At 46.7% G+C, this 16,753-nt stretch overlaps 9 non-coding genes across 9 annotated transcripts; all 9 read left to right on the plus strand.

Moving 5' to 3' along the window:
* Positions 1–738: 738 nt before the first annotated feature.
* On the plus strand, positions 739–810 carry TRNAP-CGG (transfer RNA proline (anticodon CGG)). The gene has a single exon. It is a non-coding gene; the product is annotated as a tRNA-Pro (tRNA).
* Positions 811–9,256: 8,446 nt separating this feature from the next.
* TRNAP-CGG (transfer RNA proline (anticodon CGG)) lies at positions 9,257–9,328 on the plus strand. The gene has a single exon. It is a non-coding gene; the product is annotated as a tRNA-Pro (tRNA).
* Positions 9,329–10,997: 1,669 nt separating this feature from the next.
* On the plus strand, positions 10,998–11,069 carry TRNAP-CGG (transfer RNA proline (anticodon CGG)). The gene has a single exon. It is a non-coding gene; the product is annotated as a tRNA-Pro (tRNA).
* Positions 11,070–11,872: 803 nt separating this feature from the next.
* TRNAP-CGG (transfer RNA proline (anticodon CGG)) lies at positions 11,873–11,944 on the plus strand. Its single transcript has one exon. It is a non-coding gene; the product is annotated as a tRNA-Pro (tRNA).
* Positions 11,945–12,737: 793 nt separating this feature from the next.
* TRNAP-CGG (transfer RNA proline (anticodon CGG)) lies at positions 12,738–12,809 on the plus strand. Its single transcript has one exon. It is a non-coding gene; the product is annotated as a tRNA-Pro (tRNA).
* An 804-nt stretch (positions 12,810–13,613) lies between these two features.
* On the plus strand, positions 13,614–13,685 carry TRNAP-UGG (transfer RNA proline (anticodon UGG)). Its single transcript has one exon. It is a non-coding gene; the product is annotated as a tRNA-Pro (tRNA).
* A 793-nt stretch (positions 13,686–14,478) lies between these two features.
* On the plus strand, positions 14,479–14,550 carry TRNAP-UGG (transfer RNA proline (anticodon UGG)). Its single transcript has one exon. It is a non-coding gene; the product is annotated as a tRNA-Pro (tRNA).
* A 793-nt stretch (positions 14,551–15,343) lies between these two features.
* TRNAP-CGG (transfer RNA proline (anticodon CGG)) lies at positions 15,344–15,415 on the plus strand. The gene has a single exon. It is a non-coding gene; the product is annotated as a tRNA-Pro (tRNA).
* Positions 15,416–16,208: 793 nt separating this feature from the next.
* On the plus strand, positions 16,209–16,280 carry TRNAP-CGG (transfer RNA proline (anticodon CGG)). The gene has a single exon. It is a non-coding gene; the product is annotated as a tRNA-Pro (tRNA).
* Positions 16,281–16,753: the final 473 nt, after the last annotated feature.

Here is a 16,753-nt window from a genome sequence, read left to right on the forward strand (position 1 = left end):
CTGCACAGCATGCTGAGGTATGGGCAATCAATGCTATCAATGACATAGCGTAGGGACTCCTTCGTTCATCAATAAATTAGCAATTGCCTTTATATCATGATAATAACTTGACACCAATGATGATATCATGATTAAAATCAAAATTCGTGTAAAATAAGCAATTCAAGAAATCGCGTCATTGAAAGGGTTTGTGCCTGACTCAATCTGGGCAAATTCTTGACTCATTGTGCTATTCTCTTTCAGTTTACTATTCAAAAGTTATGATTTTTACATGAATCCTCGTTTACAAGTACTCGTATTTATGCGTTATGTGGACACAAAGGTAGCTTGTTGATCTCGGGGTATGGTTCTCGATTTGAATGCAAGAAATTCCGGAATCCAAGCCCGGTAGTTTTATTTTTCTGGGATGAGTCGGCCATCATAAGGACAATACACGAAGACTCCTGTGACCTGAGTTGTATTCATCTCAATAGATTGTTAGAGTGTGTGGTGAGTAAAGTTAGAAATGTCCTTAAATATTGGTTCCCAAATTATTGTTTTTGTTATAGAAAAGTGATATTGCTTTTCGTGCAAGTCTATAACCATGCATTTTTAACCAACATCTTGTATTAAGAACATTTTCAAAACTTATTTGGGTCAAAAATGTTCATTATCTCTCAGCAAAGTTACATCTCATGAGATAATCGAAGTGTTGATTTAACCTCATTTTCATACATTATTCACTGGTTGATAACGTGTGGCTCGTTGGTCTAGGGGTATGATTTTCGCTTCGGGTGCGAGAGGTCCCGGGTTCAAATCCCGGACGAGCCCAAGCACCATTTTCTTGGGGATTGGTCATTTTTGAACTTGCCCTGGCTTTTATCTTCACAACTTTTCCTGCACAGCATGCTGAGGTATGGGCAATCAATGCTATCAATGACATAGCGTAGGGGCTCCTTCGTTCATCAATAAATTAGCAATTGCCTTTATATCATGATAATAGCTTGACACCAATGATGATATCATGATTAAAATCAAAATTCGTGTAAAATAAGCAATTCAAGAAATCGCATCATTGAAAGGGTTTGTGCCTGACTCAATCTGGGCAAATTCTTGACTCATTGTGCTATTCTCTTTCAGTTTACTATTCAAAAGTTATGATTTTTACATGAAGCCTCGTATACAAGTGAAGTATTGGAAAATGACGGCAGGAAACTCCTTGACGGGAACACACTTCTTTTATTAAATCTTGACTTGTAACGATACAACGCGTGGCCTCTCTTCTTCACAATGCGGTCACCATACAACGGTACAACTCGTGACCTCTTCTCTCCGCCCTACGCTTCTCTTGACTCTCGTAGATTCTGTGCTGCTGGCTCTCTGTGCCTCGTGTAGACTCCGCGCCTCGGCTACACTCTTCTCTCGTCTCGTGTAGACTCTGCGCCTCTGCTACACTCTTCACTCGTCGCGTGTAGACCTTACGCCTCTGCTACACTCTTTACTCGTCTCGTGTAGACTTTACATCTCTCTCTGGCTACACCGTATGCATACTCGGCTCGTGTAGACCTTTCTCTCTCTCTGGCTACACACTATACATCGCTCAGCTCGTGTAGACCTTTCTCTCTCTCTGGCTACACACTATACATCGCTCAGCTCGTGTAGACCTTTCTCTCTCTCTGGCTACACACTATACATTACTCAGCTCGTGTAGACCGTTCTCTCTCTCTGGCTACACACTTATACCTTACTCTCCTCTACTCTCCATTACTCTCCTCTCCTCTCCATTACTCTCCTCTCCGGGCTCTATCTCTGCACCTTCGTCTTCATTCTTAGATGGTTCCACTTCTGCCCTCTACTCCTCTGTGCATCACCTTATATATCTCTTCCTCCCGGGAGACGGAGCGGATGCGGACCTCAACGTCGGCACCGCTCCTCAGTTACCCAATCACCACGCGCTATCTCTACGATCCGTTTTCCCCCCTGCGCGTGTTTCCACTCCCCGACCAATCACACCGCGCTGCCCCCCGATCACTCCCTCTCAGCGCATCACCGGCACACAGCCAATCAGCAGCACTACCCCCACCCGCGCACTGACGCCTGCTCCTCCCCGTCAGCGCGCGTCACCACACACACACCCGTACATACGCGCTGGCACACAACGTATACACCCAGCGCGTATCACCACTACATCACCCCCTCCCACATAGCTCGCAGCCGGCCCGGCTGCTAACAACAACCAACCGCAACGATAAGACGACAACCAAACAAAAAAAACCCTGTAACCCCCCAGTGTGCCCCGTAACATAACAACAACAACAACAACTATGTACAGATTGACAATGAACACGAAAAGCCAACAATAACACAATACAAACAAATTCCAAAAAACGAACGCGCCCCACGTCCCTGCGACTACACTCAGTGACGAGGCGCTCCAACTGCCCCGACTCCTCACGAGGCAGGTCACGCAAAGTAGCACGACCTGGCGCGAGTCCGTCTGGCTGGTCCGTCGTATGGGACGGGACACTGACGACCGTCCGGCGGTTCCGGCTGCTCCAGACGGCGCGGAACGGGCCTGAAAGGGCCGGCCCCGCCGCGGAGATCCGGCCGCCGGTGATCGGCAGCTGTCAGTTCCGAGACACCTGGGAGCAGATCAGGCGAAAATACGTGTGGATCAGGCAGAGACATTTCCCCCTCTGGGTCGCCGGTCACGTCACACGCCCGGCCATCACGACACAAGGGGAGGGCATATGGAGGCGAGAACGGTTTCAGTCGGGAGGGGTGAACGTACCAACGGCGCTTTCCCCACTTTATCTGAACGCACTGGGGCCGTGCAACGCGCACGACCTCCACGGGTCCCCTCCACGGTCTCAACAATTTGGGCGACGTAGCCAAGGGTGCCTGAGGGCAATGCAGCCAGGCCCTGTCACCTGGTTTCCATTCGTGCATGGACACCTTCCGTGCCCGCAACCGTTCATTAGCAATTTGGCGAGCCCGCGAATTAAGCCGTGCGGCCTCCCTCGCCTCTGTCAGCTTGTGAATATTAAACTTAATATGTTCTGCCAATTTAGAATTAGTTCGTGGAGCGGACAGGCCAAGTTGCGTTTCCATTGGCGGGTCAGCTTCCCGACCGTACATCAAATAGAATGGGGAAAACCCCGTAGCTGCATGGGGGGCCATTCTATACGCGGCAAGGACTCCCGGGACCTGCAGGTCCCAATCTACATGTGCCTCGCACACCTGCTGGCACAGCATGGAAGTCAAAGTTTTGTGGAGTCTCTCCACCATCCCGTCTGTCTGCGGGTGGTACGGGGAGGTACGCACCTTCTTGGTACCCAACAGATCGCACACCTCTTGCAACAATTTACTCGAAAATGTTTTACCTTGGTCGGTCAGCAGGCGTTCGGGAGCCCCCTTGTGCAGGACATAGCCCTGGACGAAGGCGTCCGTCACAGCCGCTGCCGACTGGTTAGCGAGAGGCCACGCCATAGGCCATCGGGTAAAGTATTCGACCCCCACTAACAAATATTTATTCCCTCTCGGCGTGACTGGGAAGGGCCCCAAAATATCGAGTGCAACGAGCTCGTTGGTACGCGAGACCTGAATAGATTGCAGCGGTGGATTAGCTGCCACGGGCGGTGGTTTACGCCTGGCGCACTCAACGCACCCCTTCAGAATATTTACCACATCACTTCCCATTCCCGGCCAGTAATAGTCACGCTGAAGCAGGGCAAGCGTCTTGTTAACTCCCAAGTGCAAGAGGCGTTCGTGTGCCGCCAAGACAACCCTCCCCCTCACAGCGGAAGGCACCACGAGTGCGTTCCGCCGGGACAAACTGTCCCATCTCAATAACATGCCCTGCTCAAGTACATAGGAGCCGGTACGCTCCTGGTCCCCCTCGGGACCCCCAACCTTGCGGCGCAATGCTAGCAGCGAGCTGTCCGCCATCTGGAGACGGCCCCATTCGCTGAGCGACAACGAGAGCAGCGAGTCCCGACCCTGAGAGGCAGTGGAATCATCCACGATCGGTGCGCCCGCTGTCGCAGCCAGTGCCCCCATCTCCCCCGCAAGCGTCGGTTTACAGCGCGCCGATCCCGACAAACACGCGCATTCATCACAAGGCAACAACCGCTACAAGCAATCGGCATTTGTGTGTCGCAACCCCTTACGGTACGTAGTCGTAAACTGATAGTCCTGGAGGACTTCCAACCAACGCGACAACTGGCCCGAGGGTTGGGCGACCCTCAATGAATACTGTAGCGCCGCGTGGTCCGTTCGGACCGTAAAGTGACGACCATAGAGATATGGCCTAAACTGCTGCACAAAAAAGACAATGGCAAGCAGCTCGCGACGGGTGACGCAGTAGCGCTGCTCCGCCGGAGACAACACCCTACTACCGTAGGCGACAACTCTTTCGACACCCCCAACGACTTGGGATAGCACCCCCCCAATGCCCGTGTTGCTAGCATCCGTGTCCAGCAAAAAGGGCCTCGCAAAATCGGGATAACACAAGGGTGGGGCACCCACCAAGGAGTCCCGGAGGGAGCGAAACGCGGCCTCCTCCTCCGGTCCCCATTTGAACTTCACTCCCTTCGCCGTTAGAGCGTGCAAGGGTTTTGCAATAGTGGCGAAGTGCTCAACGAACCGCCGATAATAAGAAGCAAACCCGATGAAACTACGCACGTCGGAAACGGACGTAGGTGTCGGCCACGAACCGACACAATCCGTCTTCGCGGGATCGGTAGAGATCCCCGAAGAATCGACAATGTGACCCAAGTATCTAACCGACTTCCGAAGGAGGTGACATTTGGCCGGTTTAAATTTCAGCTTAGCCGATCGCATTCGCAAGAACACCCCTCTCAATCGCTGGAGGTGTTCTTCAAACGTTTTACTAAAAACAATGACATCGTCCATATAAATCAAGCATGTATCCCACTGTAAGCCCGACAAAACCAACTCCATAAGTCGCTGAAACGTCGCTGGAGAGGAGTGAAGTCCCATGGGTAACCGGTTAAACTGGAACAGCCCCCCTGGAGTCCGAAATGCTGTCTTAGGTTTCGACTCTTCGTCGAGCGGCAACTGCCAAAACCCCGATAACAAATCAAGAGTCGAAAAATATCGCGCACCAGACAATGCATCGAGGGACTCATCCATCCTGGGGAGCGGATACGCGTCAGCCACAGAGATCTTATTCAGGCGACGGAAATCAACGCAGAATCGCAGGGACCCGTCCTGCTTCTTAACCAGCACAATAGGCGCTCCCCACGGGCTAGAGGAGGGCGAAATAATATCGGCTTCTAGCATTTCGTTAACAGCCGACTGAACGTGTTCCTTTTCCACGGGACTCAGTCGGAAGGGATTTAGCTTGACCGGCGCCGCATCGCCCGTTTCAATGTGGTGGTGCAACAAATCCGTGCACCCAATGTCATACTTATGTTTACTGAACACATCAGAGAATTCTATGAGCAACTCGCGCAGCGCACCCAACTGCGCCGCCGACAAATCGTCCGAGGCGGCGCATAGCGAATGGACCCACTCAAGGTCTTCCCTTGGCTCAACGTTCCACGCGGGGCTCGAGCCCACCTGCGCAACCAACCCATCATCCACAGGGACCCGCGCCGCTTGAGCCAGCATGGTGCCCTGCGGAATGACAGCTGGCCGCGACCCCGCGTTCAAAACCATCACAAACGGATCCCTGTCAGCCCGCACCAAAGTGTGAGCCACCGATAAATCAAGACCCCCGACAGCCTTGTTAGAAGGACCCAAAAGCATACTTTGTTCCGAAGCCTCCCTCACCCATGGTTTCCGCAACCGGAGGGGAATCAACATCTGTGAACCCGGGGGCACTTGCACGGTCTGTGTCGCCACCGCTTGTATCGTAGCGTACGCCGTCCGAATGTCAGTAGGGCTCGTCAAAAATGAAATCCGGCGACCCGAAGGCAGTTCAATGCATCGTTGATCGATAAGAATTTTAATAGGCATTTTAGCCAAAAAATCAGTGCCCAAAAGACACGGAACTGCCAAAGAAGACGAAACGAAAACGGGTCCCGACAATTTGATATCTCCAATGCAAATGGACGCCCTAACCTGACCGATAATGCCCAACGATCCCCCATTAGCGGCGTAAAATGGCACATCCACTGGAAGCAGCGGACGACATTGGACTGGAAGAATATTATAAATGAGGTCCGATATAATAGTTGCCGATGCCCCCGTGTCCACTAACACCCTAATCTCGACCCCATCAATAGATCCCGTAACAACGGACGAACCCGCCGAAGCAGCCACAATTCTATGCCCCAATTCCGCCCATTCAATGTCTCCCTGGTCCCGGCCGAACCCCCCTCGCCGAACCGAATCCCCGAACCTTAACCGGCCCTCCTCCGCCGCAACGCGGCGTCCCATGTGTGCCGAATAAAGAGGCCGAGCGTGTGAGGTGCCACGACTTGCCGGGGAATGTAGAGATGACTTGGGCTCTCGGTCGTCGTCCAGCCGAGCTCCCATGGCGCGCTGGCGCGGAGCGCGGCACCCGGACGCCACGTGGCCCCGGAGGCCGCAGTTATAGCACGTGACGAGGGTCGGAGTAGATCTTGGTTGCTCCGACTTTCGGCCCGATCGCAGAGGCGACCGGGCCCCCGGCCTCCAGTCCCCTGGTCGTCCCGTGGCGAACGCCTCCTCTCGTGGGCTGACGACTTGGGGTTCGGTGACCACCGAACTCGGGGCTGCGACGACAGCAGCGTTGCAACCAACGCCTTGTTTCCGTTGTAGGGCCTCGTGCGCTTGAATACTCGTGGCGACTCTCAAGGAAGAAATATCAATCTCGTCAGCTGTGTTGATAGGGACCCCCAGGTCCTGCGCCAACTTAAGCAGCTGCTCCAAAACCATCGCGTCTTGACCCTCCTCGTCCATCCGAGGGAACGCAGCATCAGCAAGAGCCAGCAACGCCGTGCGATAGGCCAGCGCGGTCTCCGTGGCTGCTTTCCGTCTTGCGTAGAAATGATGGCGGCACGCCGAGGGAGGTCCGTAGACCCTGGCCAACAAACCCAGCGCATCCTTCAGCGTGGAGCGGTCCGACTTCCGTGCCGACCTGAAGGCCGCGAGCGCGTCGTCGTCCAGCATGGCGGGCAACGCCCGCAGCGCCGTAGCATCGGACCACGCTGACATCTCTTGATGCGCCAAAAACCTTCGCTGAAATTGGCCCCAGTCTCCGCCTTCCGCCTTGAAGGCTGACAACGTGGGCAGACGCTGCTGAAAAATGAAGTCATCCGCCTCGTGGTTCCTCTCCGCCTCTCCGTCGGTGTGTAAGATGGCGGCTCCAGCGGCAGACGTAAAATGGCGGACCCCCTCGCGCGCTGATGACGTCGATGCGCGCGCTTGGGAACCCACCACCACGTGGCGCTCGCCGTTCCCGCCAAAAGTAGGCCCAGGCGCCATGGTGGGAATCCCCCATTCGTTTTGGCGGGAATCTGCGGGGCGACCTTGTAAAATGTCCCCCACCGTCCCCGCTCCTCCCGACGAGCTGATCTCCGCCAAGATGGACGCGGCGGCGAGCAGCAGCTCCGCCAGTCGGGAGTGCGCCTCACGAAGCACGGCCACGGTCTCCGGTCGCTCGCCCGGCGCCGTCGACGGATCCTGTAGCGTGGGCAAGTCGTCCTCCTCGCCCCCCGCCACCAGCGGCCCCGAGTCGTCCAGGTTTTCCTCGCGGTCAATCCCGTGGGTCCTACGGGTCTTCCTTGTCTCCATGCTTGGAAGCCCGTTTCACTTCTGACGCCAGATGAAGTATTGGAAAATGACGGCAGGAAACTCCTTGACGGGAACACACTTCTTTTATTAAATCTTGACTTGTAACGATACAACGCGTGGCCTCTCTTCTTCACAATGCGGTCACCATACAACGGTACAACTCGTGACCTCTTCTCTCCGCCCTACGCTTCTCTTGACTCTCGTAGATTCTGTGCTGCTGGCTCTCTGTGCCTCGTGTAGACTCCGCGCCTCGGCTACACTCTTCTCACGTCTCGTGTAGACTCTGCGCCTCTGCTACACTCTTCACTCGTCGCGTGTAGACCTTACGCCTCTGCTACACTCTTTACTCGTCTCGTGTAGACTTTACATCTCTCTCTGGCTACACCGTATGCATACTCGGCTCGTGTAGACCTTTCTCTCTCTCTGGCTACACCGTATGCATACTCGGCTCGTGTAGACCTTTCTCTCTCTCTGGCTACACACTATACATCGCTCAGCTCGTGTAGACCTTTCTCTCTCTCTGGCTACACACTATACATCGCTCAGCTCGTGTAGACCTTTCTCTCTCTCTGGCTACACACTATACATTACTCAGCTCGTGTAGACCGTTCTCTCTCTCTGGCTACACACTTATACCTTACTCTCCTCTACTCTCCATTACTCTCCTCTCCTCTCCATTACTCTCCTCTCCGGGCTCTATCTCTGCACCTTCGTCTTCATTCTTAGATGGTTCCACTTCTGCCCTCTACTCCTCTGTGCATCACCTTATATATCTCTTCCTCCCGGGAGATGGAGCGGATGCGGACCTCAACGTCGGCACCGCTCCTCAGTTACCCAATCACCACGCGCTATCTCTACGATCCGTTTTCCCCCCAGCGCGTGTTTCCACTCCCCGACCAATCACACCGCGCTGCCCCCCGATCACTCCCTCTCAGCGCATCACCGGCACACAGCCAATCAGCAGCACTACCCCCACCCGCGCACTGACGCCTGCTCCTCCCCGTCAGCGCGCGTCACCACACACACACCCGTACATACGCGCTGGCACACAACGTATACACCCAGCGCGTATCACCACTACACAAGTACTCGTATTTATGCGTTATGTGGACACAAAGGTAGCTTGTTGATCTCGGGGTATGGTTCTCGCTTTGAATGCAAGAAATTCCGGAATCCAAGCCCGGTAGTTTTATTTTTCTGGGATGAGTCGGCCATCATAAGGACAATACACGAAGACTCCTGTGACCTGAGTTGTATTCATCTCAATAGATTGTTAGAGTGTGTGGTGAGTCAAGTTAGAAATGTCATTAAATATTGGTTCCCATATCATTGTTTTTGTTATAGAAAAGTGATATTGCTTATCGTGCAAGTCTATAACCATGCATTTTCAAACAACATCTTGTATTAAGAACATTTTCAAAACTTATTTGGGTCAAAAATGTTCATTATCTCTCAGCAAAGTTACATCTCATGAGATAATCGAAGTGTTGATTGAACCTCATTTTCATACATTATTCACTGGTTGAAAACGTGTGGCTCGTTGGTCTAGGGGTATGATTTTCGCTTCGGGTGCGAGAGGTCCCGGGTTCAAATCCCGGACGAGCCCAAGCACCATTTTCTTGGGGATTGGTCAATTTTGAACTGGCCCTGGCTTTTATCTTCACAACTTTTGCTGCACAGCATGCTGAGGTATGGGCAATCAATGCTATCAATGAAATAGCGTAGGGACTCCTTCGTTCATCAATAAATTAGCAATTGCCTTTATATCATGATAATAACTTGACACCAATGATGATATCATGATTAAAATCTAAATTAGTGTAAAATAAGCAATTCAAGAAATCGCGTCATTGAAAGGGTTTGTGCCTGACTCAATCTGGGCAAATTCTTGACTCATTGTGCTATTCTCTTTCAGTTTACTATTCAAAAGTTATGATTTTTACATGAAGCCTCGTATACAAGTACTCGTATTTATGCGTTATGTGGACACAAAGGTAGCTTGTTGATCTCGGGGTATGGTTCTCGATTTGAATGCAAGAAATTCCGGAATCCAAGCCCGGTAGTTTTATTTTTCTGGGATGAGTCGGCCATCATAAGGACAATACACGAAGACTCCTGTGACCTGAGTTGTATTCATCTCAATAGATTGTTAGAGTGTGTGGTGAGTAAAGTTAGAAATGTCCTTAAATATTGGTTCCCAAATCATTGTTTTTGTTATAGAAAAGTGATATTGCTTTTCGTGCAAGTCTATAACCATGCATTTTCAACCAACATCTTGTATTAAGAACATTTTCAAAACTTATTTGGGTCAAAAATGTTCATTATCTCTCAGCAAAGTTACATCTCATGAGATAATCGAAGTGTTGATTTAACCTCATTTTCATTCGTTATTCACTGGTTGAAAACGAGTGGCTCGTGGGTCTAGGGGTATGATTTTCGCTCTGGGTGCGAGAGGTCCCGGGTTCAAATCCCGGACGAGCCCAAGCACCATTTTCTTGGGGATTGGTCAATTTTGAAATGGCCCTGGCTTTTATCTTCACAACTTTTGCTGCACAGCATGCTGAGGTATGGACAATCAATGCCATCAATGACATAGCGTAGGGACTACTTCGTTCATCCATAAATTAGCAATCATGATAATATCTTGGCACCAATGATGATACCATGATTAAAATCAAAATTCGTGTAAAATAAGCAATTCAAGAAATCGCATCATTGAAAGGGTTTGTGCCTGACTCAATCTGGGCAAATTCTTGACTCATTGTGCTATTCTCTTTCAGTTTACTATTCAAAAGTTATGATTTTTACATGAAGCCTCGTATACAAGTACTCGTATTTATGCGTTATGTGGACACAAAGGTAGCTTGTTGATCTCGGGGTATGGTTCTCGCTTTGAATGCAAGAAATTCCCGAATCCAAGCCCGGTAGTTTTATTTTTCTGGGATGAGTCGGCCATCATAAGGACAATACACGAAGACTCCTGTGACCTGAGTTGTATTCATCTCAATAGATTGTTAGAGTGTGTGGTGAGTCAAGTTAGAAATGTCATTAAATATTGGTTCCCATATCATTGTTTTCGTTATAGAAAAGTGATATTGCTTTTCGTGCAAGTCTATAACCATGCATTTTCAACCAACATCTTGTATTAAGAACATTTTCAAAACTTATTTGGGTCAAAAATGTTCATTATCTCTCAGCAAAGTTACATCTCATGAGATAATCGAAGTGTTGATTGAACCTCATTTTCATTCATTATTTACTGGTTGAAAACGTGTGGCTCGTTGGTCTAGGGGTATGATTTTCGCTTCGGGTGCGAGCGGTCCCGGGTTCAAATCCCGGACGAGCCCAAGCACCATTTTCTTGGGGATTGGTCAATTTTGAACTGGCCCTGGCATTTATCTTCACAACTTTTCCTGCACAGCATGCTGAGGTATGGGCAATCAATGCTATCAATGACATAGCGTAGGGACTCCTTCGTTCATCAATAAATTAGCAATTGCCTTTATATCATGATAATAACTTGACACCAATGATGATATCATGATTAAAATCTAAATTAGTGTAAAATAAGCAATTCAAGAAACGCGTCATTGAAAGGGTTTGTGCCTGACTCAAGCTGGGCAAATTCTTGACTCATTGTCCTATTCTCTGTCAGTTTACTATTCAAAAGTTATGATTTTTACATGAAGCCTCGTATACAAGTACTCGTATTTATGCGTTATGTGGACACAAAGGTAGCTTGTTGATCTCGGGGTATGGTTCTCGCTTTGAATGCAAGAAATTCAGGAATCCAAGCCTGGTAGTTTTATTTTTCTGGGATGAGTCGGCCATCATAGGGACAATACACGAAGACTCCTGCGACCTGAGTTGTATTCATCTCAATAGATTGTTAGAGTGTGTGGTGAGTCAAGTTAGAAATGTCATTAAATATTGGTTCCCATATCATTGTTTTTGTTATAGAAAAGTGATATTGCTTTTCGTGCAAGTCTATAACCATGCATTTTCAACCAACATCTTGTATTAAGAACATTTTCAAAACTTATTTGGGTCAAAAATGTTCATTATCTCTCAGCAAAGTTACATCTCATGAGATAATCGAAGTGTTGATTTAACCTCATTTTCATTCATTATTCACTGGTTGAAAACGAGTGGCTCGTGGGTCTAGGGGTATGATTTTCGCTTCGGGTGCGAGAGGTCCCGGGTTCAAATCCCGGACGAGCCCAAGCACCATTTTCTTGGGGATTGGTCAATTTTGAACTGGCCCTGGCTTTTATCTTCACAACTTTTGCTGCACAGCATGCTGAGGTATGGACAATCAATGCTATCAATGACATAGCGTAGCGACTACTTCGTTCATCCATAAATTAGCAATCATGATAATATCTTGGCAGCAATGATGATACCATGATTAAAATCAAAATTTGTGTAAAATAAGCAATTCAAGAAATCGCATCATTGAAAGGGTTTGTGCCTGACTCAATCTGGGCAAATTCTTGACTCATTGTGCTATTCTCTTTCAGTTTACTATTCAAAAGTTATGATTTTTACATGAAGCCTCGTATACAAGTACTCGTATTTATGCGTTATGTGGACACAAAGGTAGCTTGTTGATCTCGGGGTATGGTTCTCGCTTTGAATGCAAGAAATTCCCGAATCCAAGCCCGGTAGTTTTATTTTTCTGGGATGAGTCGGCCATCATAAGGACAATACACGAAGACTCCTGCGACCTGAGTTGTATTCATCTCAATAGATTGTTAGAGTGTGTGGTGAGTCAAGTTAGAAATGTCATTAAATATTGGTTCCCATATCATTGTTTTTGTTATAGAAAAGTGATATTGCTTATCGTGCAAGTCTATAACCATGCATTTTCAACCAACATCTTGTATTAAGAACATTTTCAAAACTTATTTGGGTCAAAAATGTTCATAATCTCACAGCAAAGTTACATCTCATGAGATAATCGAAGTGTTGACTGAACCTCATTTTCATACATTATTCACTGGTTGAAAACGTGTGGCTCGTTGGTCTAGGGGTATGATTTTCGCTTCGGGTGCGAGAGGTCCCGGATTCAAATCCCGGACGAGCCCAAGCACCATTTTCTTGGGGATTGGTCAATTTTGAACTGGCCCTGGCTTTTATCTTCACAACTTTTGCTGCACAGCATGCTGAGGTATGGGCAATCAATGCTATCAATGACATAGCGTAGAGACTCCTTCGTTCATCAATAAATTAGCAATTGCCTTTATATCATGATAATAACTTGACACCAATGATGATATCATGATTAAAATCTAAATTAGTGTAAAATAAGCAATTCAAGAAATCGCGTCATTGAAAGGGTTTGTGCCTGACTCAATCTGGGCAAATTCTTGACTCATTGTGCTATTCTCTTTCAGTTTACTATTCAAAAGTTATGATTTTTACATGAAGCCTCGTATACAAGTACTCGTATTTATGCGTTATGTGGACACAAATGTTGCTTGTTGATCTCGGGGTATGGTTCTCGCTTTGAATGCAAGAAATTCCGGAATCCAAGTCCGGTAGTTTTATTTTTCTGGAATGAGTCGGCCATCATAAGGACAATACACGAAGACTCTTGCGACCTGAGTTGTATTCATCTCAATAGATTGTTAGAGTGTGTGGTGAGTCAAGTTAGAAATGTCATTAAATATTGGTTCCCATATAATTGTTTTTGTTATAGTAAAGTAATATTGCTTTTCGTGCAAGTCTATAACCATGCATTTTCAACCAACATCTTGTATTAAGAACATTTTCAAAACTTATTTGTGACAAAAATGTTCATTATCTCTCAGCAAAGTTACATCTCATGAGATAATCGAAGTGTTGATTGAACCTCATTTTCATACATTATTCACTGCTTGAAGATGAGTGGCTCGTTGGTCTAGGGGTATGATTCTCGCTTTGGGTGCGAGAGGTCCCGGGTTCAAATCCCGGACGAGCCCAACCACCATTTTCTTGGGGATTGGTCAATTTTGAACTGGCCCTGGCTTTTATCTTCACAACTTTTGCTGCACAGCATGCTGAGGTATTGGCAATCAATGCTATCAAAGACATAGCGTAGGGACTACTTCGTTCATCCATAAATTTGCAATCATGATAATATCTTGACACCAATGATGATACCATGATTAAAATCAAAATTCGTGTAAAATAAGCAATTCAAGAAATCGCATCATTGAAAGGGTTTGTGCCTGACTCAATCTGGGCAAATTCTTGACTCATTGTGCTATTCTCTTTCAGTTTACTATTCAAAAGTTATGATTTTTACATGAAGCCTCGTATACAAGTACTCGTATTTATGCGTTATGTGGAAACAAAGGTAGCTTGTTGATCTCGGGGTATGGTTCTCGCTTTGAATGCAAGAAATTCCGGAATCCAAGCCCGGTAGTTTTATTTTTCTGGGATGAGTCGGCCATCATAAGGACAATACACGAAGACTCCTGCGACCTGAGTTGTATTCATCTCAATAGATTGTTAGAGTGTGTGGTGAGTCAAGTGAGAAATGTCATTAAATATTGGTTCCCATATCATTGTTTTTGTTATAGAAAAGTGATATTGCTTTTCGTGCAAGTCTATAACCATGCATTTTCAACCAACATCTTGTATTAAGAACATTTTCAAAACTTATTTGGGTCAAAAATGTTCATTATCTCTCAGCAAAGTTACATCTCATGAGATAATCGAAGTGTTGATTGAACCTCATTTTCATACATTATTCACTGCTTGAAGGTGAGTGGCTCGTTGGTCTAGGGGTATGATTCTCGCTTTGGGTGCGAGAGGTCCCGGGTTCAAATCCCGGACGAGCCCAACCACCATTTTCTTGGGGATTGGTCAATTTTGAACTGGACCTGGCTTTTATCTTCACAACTTTTGCTGCACAGCATGCTGAGGTATTGGCAATCAATGCTATCAAAGACATAGCGTAGGGACTACTTCGTTCATCCATAAATTTGCAATCATGATAATATCTTGACACCAATGATAATACCATGATTAAAATCAAAATTCGTGTAAAATAAGCAATTCAAGAAATCGCATCATTGAAAGGGTTTGTGCCTGACTCAATCTGGGCAAATTCTTGACTCATTGTGCTATTCTCTTTCAGTTTACTATTCAAAAGTTATGATTTTTACATGAAGCCTCGTATACAAGTACTCGTATTTATGCGTTATGTGGAAACAAAGGTAGCTTGTTGATCTCGGGGTATGGTTCTCGCTTTGAATGCAAGAAATTCCGGAATCCAAGCCCGGTAGTTTTATTTTTCTGGGATGAGTCGGCCATCATAAGGACAATACACGAAGACTCCTGCGACCTGAGTTGTATTCATCTCAATAGATTGTTAGAGTGTGTGGTGAGTCAAGTGAGAAATGTCATTAAATATTGGTTCCCATATCATTGTTTTTGTTATAGAAAAGTGATATTGCTTTTCGTGCAAGTCTATAACCATGCATTTTCAACCAACATCTTGTATTAAGAACATTTTCAAAACTTATTTGGGTCAAAAATGTTCATTATCTCTCAGCAAAGTTACATCTCATGAGATAATCGAAGTGTTGATTGAACCTCATTTTCATACATTATTCACTGGTTGAAAACGTGTGGCTCGTTGGTCTAGGGGTATGATTTTCGCTTCGGTTGCGAGAGGTCCCGGGTTCAAATCCCGGACGAGCCCAAGCACCATTTTCTTGGGGATTGGTCAATTTTGAATTGGCCCTGGCTTTTATCTTCACAACTTTTGCTGCACAGCATGCTGAGGTATGGGCAATCAATGCTATCAATGACATAGCGTAGGGACTACTTCGTTCATCCATAAATTAGCAATCATGATAATATCTTGACACCAATGATGATACCATGATTAAAATCAAAATTCGTGTAAAATAAGCAATTCAAGAAATCGCATCATTGAAAGGGTTTGTGCCTGACTCATTCTGGGCAAATTATTGACTCATTGTGCTATTTTTTTTCAGTTTACTATTCAAAAGTTATGATTTTTACATGAAGCCTCGTATACAAGTACTCGTATTTATGCGTTATGTGGACACAAAGGTAGCTTGTTGATCTCGGGGTATGGTTCTCGCTTTGAATGCAAGAAATTCCGGAATCCAAGCCCGGTAGTTTTATTTTTCTGGGATGATTCGGCCATCATAAGGACAATACACGAAGACTCCTGCGACCTGAGTTGTATTCATCTCAATAGATTGTTAGAGTGTGTGGTGAGTCAAGTGAGAAATGTCATTAAATATTGGTTCCCATATCATTGATTTTGTTATAGAAAAGTGATATTGCTTTTCGTGCAAGTCTATAACCATGCATTTTCAACCAACATCTTGTATTAAGAACATTTTCAAAACTTATTTGGGTCAAAAATGTTCATTATCTCTCAGCAAAGTTACATCTCATGAGATAATCGAAGTGTTGATTGAACCTCATTTTCATACATTATTCACTGGTTGAAAACGTGTGGCGCGTTGGTCTAGGGGTATGATTTTTGCTTCGGGTGCGAGAGGTCCCGGGTTCAAATCCCGGACGAGCCCAAGCACCATTTTCTTGGGGATTGGTCAATTTTGAACTGGCCCTGGCTTTTATCTTCACAACTTTTGCTGCACAGCATGCTGAGGTATGGGCAATCAATGCTATCAATGACATAGAGTAAGGACTACTTCGTTCATCCATAAATTAGCAATCATGATAATATCTTGACACCAATGATGATACCATGATTAAAATCAAAATTCGTGTAAAATAAGCAATTCAAGAAATCGCATCATTGAAAGGGTTTGTGCCTGACTCAATCTGGGCAAATTCTTGACTCATTGTGCTATTCTCTTTCAGTCTACTATTCAAAAGTTATGATTTTTACATGAAGCCTCGTATACAAGTACTCGTATTTATGCGTTATGTGGACACAAAGGTAGCTTGTTGATCTCGGGGTATGGTTCTCGCTTTGAATGCAAGAAATTCCGGAATCCAAGCCCGGTAGTTTTATTTTTCTGGGATGAGTCGGCCA

Source organism: Lampetra fluviatilis, chromosome 24 (assembly GCF_964198595.1).
Source record: "Lampetra fluviatilis chromosome 24, kcLamFluv1.1, whole genome shotgun sequence".
Lineage (NCBI taxonomy): Eukaryota > Metazoa > Chordata > Hyperoartia > Petromyzontiformes > Petromyzontidae > Lampetra > Lampetra fluviatilis.